Source organism: Zootoca vivipara, chromosome 11, assembly GCF_963506605.1.
Source record: "Zootoca vivipara chromosome 11, rZooViv1.1, whole genome shotgun sequence".
NCBI lineage: Eukaryota > Metazoa > Chordata > Lepidosauria > Squamata > Lacertidae > Zootoca > Zootoca vivipara.
In genome coordinates, this window is record NC_083286.1 from 1,673,419 (window position 1) to 1,688,554 (window position 15,136).

Below are 15,136 nucleotides of genomic sequence, written 5' to 3' on the forward strand. Positions count from 1 at the left end.
ATTTCGCTTAGTTGCTTACTCTTGAGTAGAACTGCATGTTCACGCCAGAAATAAGCATCTTTGTAAAATGAGCCAAATTGAAGCAGAAAACATTGTTGGAGTGTCAGAATGCATAGATAGAAGGCAAATAAGCGTTCCATGGCTTTATTTCGCTTAGTTGCTTACTCTTGAGTAGAACTGCATATTCACTCCAGGAATAAGCACCTTTGTAAAATGAGTCAAATTGAAGCAGAAAACATTGTTGGAGGGTCAGAATGCACAGATAGAAGGCAAATAAGCGTTCTAGCGCTTTATTTCGCTTAGTTGCTTACTCTTGAGTAGAACTGCATGTTCACGCCAGAAATAAGCATCTTTGTAAAATGAGCCAAATTGAAGCAGAAAACATTGTTGGAGTGTCAGAATGCATAGATAGAAGGCAAATAAGCGTTCCATGGCTTTATTTCGCTTAGTTGCTTACTCTTGAGTAGAACTGCATGTTCACGCCAGAAATAAGCATCTTTGTGAAATGAGTCAAATTGAAGCAGAAAACATTGTTGGAGTGTCAGAATGCACAGATAGAAGGCAAATAAGCGTTCTATCGCTTTATTTCGCTTAGTTGCTTACTCTTGAGTAGAACTGCATGTTCACGCCAGAAATAAGCATCTTTGTAAAATGAGCCAAATTGAAGCAGAAAACATTGTTGGAGTGTCAGAATGCATAGATAGAAGGCAAATAAGCGTTCTACGGCTTTATTTCGCTTAGTTGCTTACTCTTGAGTAGAACTGCATGTTCACGCCAGAAATAAGCATCTTTGTAAAATGAGCCAAATTGAAGCAAAAAACATTGTTGGAGTGTCAGAATGCATAGATAGAAGGCAAATAAGCGTTCCATGGCTTTATTTCGCTTAGTTGCTTACTCTTGAGTAGAACTGCATGTTCACGCCAGAAATAAGCATCTTTGTGAAATGAGTCAAATTGAAGCAGAAAACATTGTTGGAGTGTCAGAATGCATAGATAGAAGGCAAATAAGCGTTCCATGGCTTTATTTCGCTTAGTTGCTTACTCTTGAGTAGAACTGCATGTTCACGCCAGAAATAAGCATCTTTGTGAAATGAGTCAAATTGAAGCAGAAAACATTGTTGGAGTGTCAGAATGCATAGATAGAAGGCAAATAAGCGTTCCATGGCTTTATTTCGCTTAGTTGCTTACTCTTGAGTAGAACTGCATGTTCACGCCAGAAATAAGCATCTTTGTGAAATGAGTCAAATTGAAGCAGAAAACATTGTTGGAGTGTCAGAATGCACAGATAGAAGGCAAATAAGCGTTCTATCGCTTTATTTCGCTTAGTTGCTTACTCTTGAGTAGAACTGCATGTTCACGCCAGAAATAAGCATCTTTGTAAAATGAGCCAAATTGAAGCAGAAAACATTGTTGGAGTGTCAGAATGCATAGATAGAAGGCAAATAAGCGTTCTATCGCTTTATTTCGCTTAGTTGCTTACTCTTGAGTAGAACTGCATGTTCACGCCAGAAATAAGCATCTTTGTAAAATGAGCCAAATTGAAGCAGAAAACATTGTTGGAGTGTCAGAATGCATAGATAGAAGGCAAATAAGCGTTCCATGGCTTTATTTCGCTTAGTTGCTTACTCTTGAGTAGAACTGCATGTTCACGCCAGAAATAAGCATCTTTGTGAAATGAGTCAAATTGAAGCAGAAAACATTGTTGGAGTGTCAGAATGCACAGATAGAAGGCAAATAAGCGTTCTAGCGCTTTATTTCGCTTAGTTGCTTACTCTTGAGTAGAACTGCATGTTCACGCCAGAAATAAGCATCTTTGTAAAATGAGCCAAATTGAAGCAGAAAACATTGTTGGAGTGTCAGAATGCATAGATAGAAGGCAAATAAGCGTTCCATGGCTTTATTTCGCTTAGTTGCTTACTCTTGAGTAGAACTGCATGTTCACGCCAGAAATAAGCATCTTTGTGAAATGAGTCAAATTGAAGCAGAAAACATTGTTGGAGTGTCAGAATGCATAGATAGAAGGCAAATAAGCGTTCTACGGCTTTATTTCGCTTAGTTGCTTACTCTTGAGTAGAACTGCATGTTCACGCCAGAAATAAGCATCTTTGTAAAATGAGCCAAATTGAAGCAAAAAACATTGTTGGAGTGTCAGAATGCATAGATAGAAGGCAAATAAGCGTTCCATGGCTTTATTTCGCTTAGTTGCTTACTCTTGAGTAGAACTGCATGTTCACGCCAGAAATAAGCATCTTTGTGAAATGAGTCAAATTGAAGCAGAAAACATTGTTGGAGTGTCAGAATGCATAGATAGAAGGCAAATAAGCGTTCCATGGCTTTATTTCGCTTAGTTGCTTACTCTTGAGTAGAACTGCATATTCACTCCAGGAATAATCACCTTTGTAAAATGAGTCAAAGTGAAGCAGAACACATTGGTGGAGTGTCAGAATGCATAGATAGAAGGCAAATAAGCGTTCCATGGCTTTATTTCGCTTAGTTGCTTACTCTTGAGTAGAACTGCATGTTCACGCCAGAAATAAGCATCTTTGTGAAATGAGTCAAATTGAAGCAGAAAACATTGTTGGAGTGTCAGAATGCACAGATAGAAGGCAAATAAGCGTTCTAGCGCTTTATTTCGCTTAGTTGCTTACTCTTGAGTAGAACTGCATGTTCACGCCAGAAATAAGCATCTTTGTAAAATGAGCCAAATTGAAGCAGAAAACATTGTTGGAGTGTCAGAATGCATAGATAGAAGGCAAATAAGCGTTCCATGGCTTTATTTCGCTTAGTTGCTTACTCTTGAGTAGAACTGCATGTTCACGCCAGAAATAAGCATCTTTGTGAAATGAGTCAAATTGAAGCAGAAAACATTGTTGGAGTGTCAGAATGCATAGATAGAAGGCAAATAAGCGTTCTACGGCTTTATTTCGCTTAGTTGCTTACTCTTGAGTAGAACTGCATGTTCACGCCAGAAATAAGCATCTTTGTAAAATGAGCCAAATTGAAGCAAAAAACATTGTTGGAGTGTCAGAATGCATAGATAGAAGGCAAATAAGCGTTCCATGGCTTTATTTCGCTTAGTTGCTTACTCTTGAGTAGAACTGCATGTTCACGCCAGAAATAAGCATCTTTGTGAAATGAGTCAAATTGAAGCAGAAAACATTGTTGGAGTGTCAGAATGCATAGATAGAAGGCAAATAAGCGTTCCATGGCTTTATTTCGCTTAGTTGCTTACTCTTGAGTAGAACTGCATATTCACTCCAGGAATAATCACCTTTGTAAAATGAGTCAAAGTGAAGCAGAAAACATTGGTGGAGTGTCAGAATGCATAGATAGAAGGCAAATAAGCGTTCCATGGCTTTATTTCGCTTAGTTGCTTACTCTTGAGTAGAACTGCATGTTCACGCCAGAAATAAGCATCTTTGTGAAATGAGTCAAATTGAAGCAGAAAACATTGTTGGAGTGTCAGAATGCATAGATAGAAGGCAAATAAGCGTTCCATGGCTTTATTTCGCTTAGTTGCTTACTCTTGAGTAGAACTGCATATTCACTCCAGGAATAATCACCTTTGTAAAATGAGTCAAAGTGAAGCAGAACACATTGGTGGAGTGTCAGAATGCATAGATAGAAGGCAAATAAGCGTTCCATGGCTTTATTTCGCTTAGTTGCTTACTCTTGAGTAGAACTGCATGTTCACGCCAGAAATAAGCATCTTTGTGAAATGAGCCAAATTGAAGCAGAAAACATTGTTGGAGTGTCAGAATGCATAGATAGAAGGCAAATAAGCGTTCCATGGCTTTATTTCGCTTAGTTGCTTACTCTTGAGTAGAACTGCATGTTCACGCCAGAAATAAGCATCTTTGTGAAATGAGTCAAATTGAAGCAGGAAACATTGTTGGAGTGTCAGAATGCACAGATAGAAGGCAAATAAGCGTTCTATCGCTTTATTTCGCTTAGTTGCTTACTCTTGAGTAGAACTGCATGTTCACGCCTGAAATAAGCATCTTTGTAAAATGAGCCAAATTGAAGCAGAAAACATTGTTGGAGTGTCAGAATAAATAGATAGAAGGCAAATAAGCGTTCTACGGCTTTATTTCGCTTAGTTGCTTACTCTTGAGTAGAACTGCATGTTCACGCCAGAAATAAGCATCTTTGTAAAATGAGCCAAATTGAAGCAGAAAACATTGTTGGAGTGTCAGAATGCATAGATAGAAGGCAAATAAGCGTTCCATGGCTTTATTTCGCTTAGTTGCTTACTCTTGAGTAGAACTGCATGTTCACGCCAGAAATAAGCATCTTTGTGAAATGAGTCAAATTGAAGCAGAAAACATTGTTGGAGTGTCAGAATGCATAGATAAAAGGCAAATAAGCGTTCCATGGCTTTATTTCGCTTAGTTGCTTACTCTTGAGTAGAACTGCATGTTCACGCCAGAAATAAGCATCTTTGTGAAATGAGTCAAATTGAAGCAGAAAACATTGTTGGAGTGTCAGAATGCACAGATAGAAGGCAAATAAGCGTTCTATCGCTTTATTTCGCTTAGTTGCTTACTCTTGAGTAGAACTGCATGTTCACGCCAGAAATAAGCATCTTTGTGAAATGAGTCAAATTGAAGCAGAAAACATTGTTGGAGTGTCAGAATGCACAGATAGAAGGCAAAAAAGCGTTCTAGCGCTTTATTTCGCTTAGTTGCTTACTCTTGAGTAGAACTGCATGTTCACGCCAGAAATAAGCATCTTTGTAAAATGAGCCAAATTGAAGCAGAAAACATTGTTGGAGTGTCAGAATGCATAGATAGAAGGCAAATAAGCGTTCCATGGCTTTATTTCGCTTAGTTGCTTACTCTTGAGTAGAACTGCATGTTCACGCCAGAAATAAGCATCTTTGTGAAATGAGTCAAATTGAAGCAGAAAACATTGTTGGAGTGTCAGAATGCACAGATAGAAGGCAAATAAGCGTTCTATCGCTTTATTTCGCTTAGTTGCTTACTCTTGAGTAGAACTGCATGTTCACGCCAGAAATAAGCATCTTTGTAAAATGAGCCAAATTGAAGCAGAAAACATTGTTGGAGTGTCAGAATGCATAGATAGAAGGCAAATAAGCGTTCTACGGCTTTATTTCGCTTAGTTGCTTACTCTTGAGTAGAACTGCATGTTCACGCCAGAAATAAGCATCTTTGTAAAATGAGCCAAATTGAAGCAAAAAACATTGTTGGAGTGTCAGAATGCATAGATAGAAGGCAAATAAGCGTTCCATGGCTTTATTTCGCTTAGTTGCTTACTCTTGAGTAGAACTGCATGTTCACGCCAGAAATAAGCATCTTTGTGAAATGAGTCAAATTGAAGCAGAAAACATTGTTGGAGTGTCAGAATGCATAGATAGAAGGCAAATAAGCGTTCCATGGCTTTATTTCGCTTAGTTGCTTACTCTTGAGTAGAACTGCATATTCACTCCAGGAATAATCACCTTTGTAAAATGAGTCAAAGTGAAGCAGAACACATTGGTGGAGTGTCAGAATGCATAGATAGAAGGCAAATAAGCGTTCCATGGCTTTATTTCGCTTAGTTGCTTACTCTTGAGTAGAACTGCATGTTCACGCCAGAAATAAGCATCTTTGTGAAATGAGTCAAATTGAAGCAGAAAACATTGTTGGAGTGTCAGAATGCACAGATAGAAGGCAAATAAGCGTTCCATGGCTTTATTTCGCTTAGTTGCTTACTCTTGAGTAGAACTGCATGTTCACGCCAGAAATAAGCATCTTTGTGAAATGAGTCAAATTGAAGCAGAACACATTGGTGGAGTGTCAGAATGCATAGATAGAAGGCAAATAAGCGTTCTAGCGCTTTATTTCGCTTAGTTGCTTACTCTTGAGTAGAACTGCATGTTCACGCCAGAAATAAGCATCTTTGTAAAATGAGCCAAATTGAAGCAGAAAACATTGTTGGAGTGTCAGAATGCATAGATAGAAGGCAAATAAGCGTTCCATGGCTTTATTTCGCTTAGTTGCTTACTCTTGAGTAGAACTGCATGTTCACGCCAGAAATAAGCATCTTTGTGAAATGAGTCAAATTGAAGCAGAAAACATTGTTGGAGTGTCAGAATGCACAGATAGAAGGCAAATAAGCGTTCTATCGCTTTATTTCGCTTAGTTGCTTACTCTTGAGTAGAACTGCATGTTCACGCCTGAAATAAGCATCTTTGTAAAATGAGCCAAATTGAAGCAGAAAACATTGTTGGAGTGTCAGAATAAATAGATAGAAGGCAAATAAGCGTTCTACGGCTTTATTTCGCTTAGTTGCTTACTCTTGAGTAGAACTGCATGTTCACGCCAGAAATAAGCATCTTTGTAAAATGAGCCAAATTGAAGCAGAAAACATTGTTGGAGTGTCAGAATGCATAGATAGAAGGCAAATAAGCGTTCCATGGCTTTATTTCGCTTAGTTGCTTACTCTTGAGTAGAACTGCATGTTCACGCCAGAAATGAGCATCTTTGTGAAATGAGTCAAATTGAAGCAGAAAACATTGTTGGAGTGTCAGAATGCATAGATAGAAGGCAAATAAGCGTTCCATGGCTTTATTTCGCTTAGTTGCTTACTCTTGAGTAGAACTGCATATTCACTCCAGGAATAATCACCTTTGTAAAATGAGTCAAAGTGAAGCAGAACACATAGGTGGAGTGTCAGAATGCATAGATAGAAGGCAAATAAGCGTTCCATGGCTTTATTTCGCTTAGTTGCTTACTCTTGAGTAGAACTGCATGTTCACGCCAGAAATAAGCATCTTTGTGAAATGAGTCAAATTGAAGCAGAAAACATTGTTGGAGTGTCAGAATGCACAGAGAGAAGGCAAATAAGCGTTCTATCGCTTTATTTCGCTTAGTTGCTTACTCTTGAGTAGAACTGCATGTTCACGCCAGAAATAAGCATCTTTGTAAAATGAGCCAAATTGAAGCAGAAAACATTGTTGGAGTGTCAGAATGCATAGATAGAAGGCAAATAAGCGTTCCATGGCTTTATTTCGCTTAGTTGCTTACTCTTGAGTAGAACTGCATGTTCACGCCAGAAATAAGCATCTTTGTGAAATGAGTCAAATTGAAGCAGAAAACATTGTTGGAGTGTCAGAATGCACAGATAGAAGGCAAATAAGCGTTCTATCGCTTTATTTCGCTTAGTTGCTTACTCTTGAGTAGAACTGCATGTTCACGCCAGAAATAAGCATCTTTGTAAAATGAGCCAAATTGAAGCAGAAAACATTGTTGGAGTGTCAGAATGCATAGATAGAAGGCAAATAAGCGTTCTACGGCTTTATTTCGCTTAGTTGCTTACTCTTGAGTAGAACTGCATGTTCACGCCAGAAATAAGCATCTTTGTAAAATGAGCCAAATTGAAGCAAAAAACATTGTTGGAGTGTCAGAATGCATAGATAGAAGGCAAATAAGCGTTCCATGGCTTTATTTCGCTTAGTTGCTTACTCTTGAGTAGAACTGCATGTTCACGCCAGAAATAAGCATCTTTGTGAAATGAGTCAAATTGAAGCAGAAAACATTGTTGGAGTGTCAGAATGCATAGATAGAAGGCAAATAAGCGTTCCATGGCTTTATTTCGCTTAGTTGCTTACTCTTGAGTAGAACTGCATGTTCACGCCAGAAATAAGCATCTTTGTGAAATGAGTCAAATTGAAGCAGAAAACATTGTTGGAGTGTCAGAATGCATAGATAGAAGGCAAATAAGCGTTCCATGGCTTTATTTCGCTTAGTTGCTTACTCTTGAGTAGAACTGCATGTTCACGCCAGAAATAAGCATCTTTGTGAAATGAGTCAAATTGAAGCAGAAAACATTGTTGGAGTGTCAGAATGCACAGATAGAAGGCAAATAAGCGTTCTATCGCTTTATTTCGCTTAGTTGCTTACTCTTGAGTAGAACTGCATGTTCACGCCAGAAATAAGCATCTTTGTAAAATGAGCCAAATTGAAGCAGAAAACATTGTTGGAGTGTCAGAATGCATAGATAGAAGGCAAATAAGCGTTCTATCGCTTTATTTCGCTTAGTTGCTTACTCTTGAGTAGAACTGCATGTTCACGCCAGAAATAAGCATCTTTGTAAAATGAGCCAAATTGAAGCAGAAAACATTGTTGGAGTGTCAGAATGCATAGATAGAAGGCAAATAAGCGTTCCATGGCTTTATTTCGCTTAGTTGCTTACTCTTGAGTAGAACTGCATGTTCACGCCAGAAATAAGCATCTTTGTGAAATGAGTCAAATTGAAGCAGAAAACATTGTTGGAGTGTCAGAATGCACAGATAGAAGGCAAATAAGCGTTCTAGCGCTTTATTTCGCTTAGTTGCTTACTCTTGAGTAGAACTGCATGTTCACGCCAGAAATAAGCATCTTTGTAAAATGAGCCAAATTGAAGCAGAAAACATTGTTGGAGTGTCAGAATGCATAGATAGAAGGCAAATAAGCGTTCCATGGCTTTATTTCGCTTAGTTGCTTACTCTTGAGTAGAACTGCATGTTCACGCCAGAAATAAGCATCTTTGTGAAATGAGTCAAATTGAAGCAGAAAACATTGTTGGAGTGTCAGAATGCATAGATAGAAGGCAAATAAGCGTTCCATGGCTTTATTTCGCTTAGTTGCTTACTCTTGAGTAGAACTGCATGTTCACGCCAGAAATAAGCATCTTTGTGAAATGAGTCAAATTGAAGCAGAAAACATTGTTGGAGTGTCAGAATGCACAGATAGAAGGCAAATAAGCGTTCTATCGCTTTATTTCGCTTAGTTGCTTACTCTTGAGTAGAACTGCATGTTCACGCCAGAAATAAGCATCTTTGTAAAATGAGCCAAATTGAAGCAGAAAACATTGTTGGAGTGTCAGAATGCATAGATAGAAGGCAAATAAGCGTTCTACGGCTTTATTTCGCTTAGTTGCTTACTCTTGAGTAGAACTGCATGTTCACGCCAGAAATAAGCATCTTTGTAAAATGAGCCAAATTGAAGCAAAAAACATTGTTGGAGTGTCAGAATGCATAGATAGAAGGCAAATAAGCGTTCCATGGCTTTATTTCGCTTAGTTGCTTACTCTTGAGTAGAACTGCATGTTCACGCCAGAAATAAGCATCTTTGTGAAATGAGTCAAATTGAAGCAGAAAACATTGTTGGAGTGTCCTAATGCATAGATAGAAGGCAAATAAGCGTTCCATGGCTTTATTTCGCTTAGTTGCTTACTCTTGAGTAGAACTGCATATTCACTCCAGGAATAATCACCTTTGTAAAATGAGTCAAAGTGAAGCAGAACACATTGGTGGAGTGTCAGAATGCATAGATAGAAGGCAAATAAGCGTTCCTTGGCTTTATTTCGCTTAGTTGCTTACTCTTGAGTAGAACTGCATGTTCACGCCAGAAATAATCATCTTTGTGAAATGAGTCAAATTGAAGCAGAAAACATTGTTGGAGTGTCAGAATGCACAGATAGAAGGCAAATAAGCGTTCCATGGCTTTATTTCGCTTAGTTGCTTACTCTTGAGTAGAACTGCATGTTCACGCCAGAAATAAGCATCTTTGTGAAATGAGTCAAATTGAAGCAGAACACATTGGTGGAGTGTCAGAATGCATAGATAGAAGGCAAATAAGCGTTCTAGCGCTTTATTTCGCTTAGTTGCTTACTCTTGAGTAGAACTGCATGTTCACGCCAGAAATAAGCATCTTTGTAAAATGAGCCAAATTGAAGCAGAAAACATTGTTGGAGTGTCAGAATGCATAGATAGAAGGCAAATAAGCGTTCCATGGCTTTATTTCGCTTAGTTGCTTACTCTTGAGTAGAACTGCATGTTCACGCCAGAAATAAGCATCTTTGTGAAATGAGTCAAATTGAAGCAGAAAACATTGTTGGAGTGTCAGAATGCACAGATAGAAGGCAAATAAGCGTTCTATCGCTTTATTTCGCTTAGTTGCTTACTCTTGAGTAGAACTGCATGTTCACGCCTGAAATAAGCATCTTTGTAAAATGAGCCAAATTGAAGCAGAAAACATTGTTGGAGTGTCAGAATAAATAGATAGAAGGCAAATAAGCGTTCTACGGCTTTATTTCGCTTAGTTGCTTACTCTTGAGTAGAACTGCATGTTCACGCCAGAAATAAGCATCTTTGTAAAATGAGCCAAATTGAAGCAGAAAACATTGTTGGAGTGTCAGAATGCATAGATAGAAGGCAAATAAGCGTTCCATGGCTTTATTTCGCTTAGTTGCTTACTCTTGAGTAGAACTGCATGTTCACGCCAGAAATAAGCATCTTTGTGAAATGAGTCAAATTGAAGCAGAAAACATTGTTGGAGTGTCAGAATGCATAGATAGAAGGCAAATAAGCGTTCCATGGCTTTATTTCGCTTAGTTGCTTACTCTTGAGTAGAACTGCATATTCACTCCAGGAATAATCACCTTTGTAAAATGAGTCAAAGTGAAGCAGAACACATAGGTGGAGTGTCAGAATGCATAGATAGAAGGCAAATAAGCGTTCCATGGCTTTATTTCGCTTAGTTGCTTACTCTTGAGTAGTACTGCATGTTCACGCCAGAAATAAGCATCTTTGTGAAATGAGTCAAATTGAAGCAGAAAACATTGTTGGAGTGTCAGAATGCACAGATAGAAGGCAAATAAGCGTTCCATGGCTTTATTTCGCTTAGTTGCTTACTCTTGAGTAGAACTGCATGTTCACGCCAGAAATAAGCATCTTTGTGAAATGAGTCAAATTGAAGCAGAAAACATTGTTGGAGTGTCAGAATGCACAGATAGAAGGCAAATAAGCGTTCTAGCGCTTTATTTCGCTTAGTTGCTTACTCTTGAGTAGAACTGCATGTTCACGCCAGAAATAAGCATCTTTGTAAAATGAGCCAAATTGAAGCAGAAAACATTGTTGGAGTGTCAGAATGCATAGATAGAAGGCAAATAAGCGTTCCATGGCTTTATTTCGCTTAGTTGCTTACTCTTGAGTAGAACTGCATGTTCACGCCAGAAATAAGCATCTTTGTGAAATGAGTCAAATTGAAGCAGAAAACATTGTTGGAGTGTCAGAATGCACAGATAGAAGGCAAATAAGCGTTCTATCGCTTTATTTCGCTTAGTTGCTTACTCTTGAGTAGAACTGCATGTTCACGCCAGAAATAAGCATCTTTGTAATATGAGCCAAATTGAAGCAGAAAACATTGTTGGAGTGTCAGAATGCATAGATAGAAGGCAAATAAGCGTTCTACGGCTTTATTTCGCTTAGTTGCTTACTCTTGAGTATAACTGCATATTCACTCCAGGAATAAGCATCTTTGTAAAATGAGACAAATTGAAGCAGAACACATTGTTGGAGTGTCAGAATGCATAGATAGAAGGCAAATAAGCGTTCCATGGCTTTATTTCGCTTAGTTGCTTACTCTTGAGTAGAACTGCTTATTCACTCAAGAAATGAGCACCTTTGTGAAATGAACCAAATTGAAGCAGAAAACATTGTTGGAGTGTCAGAATGCATAGATAGAAGGCAAATAAGCGTTCCATGGCTTTATTTCGCTTAGTTGCTTACTCTTGAGTAGAACTGCATATTCACTCCAGGAATAAGCACCTTTGTAAAATGAGTCAAATTGAAGCAGAACACATTGTTGGAGTGTCAGAATGCATAGATAGAAGGCAAATAAGCGTTCCATGACTTTATTTCGCTTAGTTGCTTACTCTTGAGTAGAACTGCTTATTCACTCAAGAAATGAGCACCTTTGTGAAATGACCCAAATTGAAGCAGAAAACATTGTTGGAGTGTCAGAATGCATAGATAGAAGGCAAATAAGCGTTCCATGGCTTTATTTCGCTTAGTTGCTTACTCTAGAGTAAAACTGCATATTCACTCCAGGAATGAGCACCTTTGTAAAATGAGTCAAATTGAAGCAGAACACATTGTTGTAGTGTCAGAATGCAGGGATAGAAGGCAAATAAGCGTTCCATGGCTTTATTTCGCTTAGCTGCTTACTCTTGAGTAGAATTGCATGTTCACTCCAGGAATAAGCACCTTTGTAAAATGAGTCAAATTGAAGCAGAACACATTGTTGGAATGTCAGAATGCATAGATAGCAGGCAAATAAGCGTTCCATGGCTTTATTTCGCTTAGTTGCTTACTCTTGAGTAGAACTGCATATTCACTCCAGGAATAAGCACCTTTGTAAAATGAGTCAAATTGAAGCAGAACACATTGTTGGAGTGTCAGAATGCATAGATAGAAGGCAAATAAGCGTTCCATGACTTTATTTCGCTTAGTTGCTTACTCTTGAGTAGAACTGCTTATTCACTCAAGAAATGAGCACCTTTGTGAAATGACCCAAATTGAAGCAGAAAACATTGTTGGAGTGTCAGAATGCATAGATAGAAGGCAAATAAGCGTTCCATGGCTTTATTTCGCTTAGTTGCTTACTCTAGAGTAAAACTGCATATTCACTCCAGGAATGAGCACCTTTGTAAAATGAGTCAAATTGAAGCAGAACACATTGTTGTAGTGTCAGAATGCAGGGATAGAAGGCAAATAAGGGTTCCATGGCTTTATTTCGCTTAGCTGCTTACTCTTGAGTAGAATTGCATGTTCACTCCAGGAATAAGCACCTTTGTAAAATGAGTCAAATTGAAGCAGAACACATTGTTGGAATGTCAGAATGCATAGATAGCAGGCAAATAAGCGTTCCATGGCTTTATTTCGCTTAGTTGCTTACTCTTGAGTAGAACTGCATATTCACTCCAGGAATAAGCACCTTTGTAAAATGAGTCAAATTGAAGCAGAACACATTGTTGGAGTGTCAGAATGCATAGATAGAAGGCAAATAAGCGTTCCATGGCTTTATTTCGCTTACTTGCTTACTCTTGAGTAGAACTGCATATTCACTCCAGGAATAAGCATCTTTGTAAAATGAGACAAATTGAAGCAGAACACATTGTTGGAGTGTCAGAATGCATAGGTAGAAGGCAAATAAGCGTTCCATGGCTTTATTTCGCTTAGTTGCTTACTCTTGAGTAGAACTGCATGTTCACGCCAGAAATAAGCATCTTTGTAAAATGAGCCAAATTGAAGCAGAAAACATTGTTGGAGTGTCAGAATGCATAGATAGAAGGCAAATAAGCGTTCCATGGCTTTATTTCGCTTAGTTGCTTACTCTTGAGTAGAACTGCATGTTCACTCCAGAAATAAGCATCTTTGTAAAATGAGTCAAATTCAAGCAGAACACATTGTTGGAGTGTCAGAATGCACAGATAGAAGGCAAATAAGCGTTCTATCGCTTTATTTCGCTTAGTTGCTTACTCTTGAGTATAACTGCATGTTCACGCCAGAAATAAGCATCTTTGTGAAATGAGTCAAATTGAAGCAGAACACATTGGTGGAGTGTCAGAATGCATAGATAGAAGGAAAATAAGCGTTCCATGGCTTTATTTCGCTTAGTTGCTTACTCTTGAGTAGAACTGCATGTTCACGCCAGAAATAAGCATCTTTGTGAAATGAGTCAAATTGAAGCAGAAAACCTTGTTGGAGTGTCAGAATGCATAGATAGAAGGCAAATAAGTGTTCTATCGCTTTATTTCGCTTAGTTGCTTACTCTTCAGTAGAACTGCATTTTCACTCAAAAAATGAGCACCTTTGTGAAATGACCCAAATTGAAGCAGAAAACATTGTTGGAGTGTCAGAATGCATAGATAGAAGGCAAATAAGCGTTCCATGGCTTTATTTCGCTTAGTTGCTTACTCTTGAGTAGAACTGCATGTTCACGCCAGAAATAAGCATCTTTGTGAAATGAGTCAAATTGAAGCAGAAAACATTGTTGGAGTGTCAGAATGCACAGAGAGAAGGCAAATAAGCGTTCTATCGCTTTATTTCGCTTAGTTGCTTACTCTTGAGTAGAACTGCATGTTCACGCCAGAAATAAGCATCTTTGTAAAATGAGCCAAATTGAAGCAGAAAACATTGTTGGAGTGTCAGAATGCATAGATAGAAGGCAAATAAGCGTTCCATGGCTTTATTTCGCTTAGTTGCTTACTCTTGAGTAGAACTGCATGTTCACGCCAGAAATAAGCATCTTTGTGAAATGAGTCAAATTGAAGCAGAAAACATTGTTGGAGGGTCAGAATGCACAGATAGAAGGCAAATAAGCGTTCTAGCGCTTTATTTCGCTTAGTTGCTTACTCTTGAGTAGAACTGCATGTTCACGCCAGAAATAAGCATCTTTGTAAAATGAGCCAAATTGAAGCAGAAAACATTGTTGGAGTGTCAGAATGCATAGATAGAAGGCAAATAAGCGTTCCATGGCTTTATTTCGCTTAGTTGCTTACTCTTGAGTAGAACTGCATGTTCACGCCAGAAATAAGCATCTTTGTGAAATGAGTCAAATTGAAGCAGAAAACATTGTTGGAGTGTCAGAATGCACAGATAGAAGGCAAATAAGCGTTCTATCGCTTTATTTCGCTTAGTTGCTTACTCTTGAGTAGAACTGCATGTTCACGCCAGAAATAAGCATCTTTGTAAAATGAGCCAAATTGAAGCAGAAAACATTGTTGGAGTGTCAGAATGCATAGATAGAAGGCAAATAAGCGTTCTACGGCTTTATTTCGCTTAGTTGCTTACTCTTGAGTAGAACTGCATGTTCACGCCAGAAATAAGCATCTTTGTAAAATGAGCCAAATTGAAGCAAAAAACATTGTTGGAGTGTCAGAATGCATAGATAGAAGGCAAATAAGCGTTCCATGGCTTTATTTCGCTTAGTTGCTTACTCTTGAGTAGAACTGCATGTTCACGCCAGAAATAAGCATCTTTGTGAAATGAGTCAAATTGAAGCAGAAAACATTGTTGGAGTGTCAGAATGCATAGATAGAAGGCAAATAAGCGTTCCATGGCTTTATTTCGCTTAGTTGCTTACTCTTGAGTAGAACTGCATGTTCACGCCAGAAATAAGCATCTTTGTGAAATGAGTCAAATTGAAGCAGAAAACATTGTTGGAGTGTCAGAATGCACAGATAGAAGGCAAATAAGCGTTCTAGCGCTTTATTTCGCTTAGTTGCTTACTCTTGAGTAGAACTGCATGTTCACGCCAGAAATAAGCATCTTTGTAAAATGAGCCAAATTGAAGCAGAAAACATTGTTG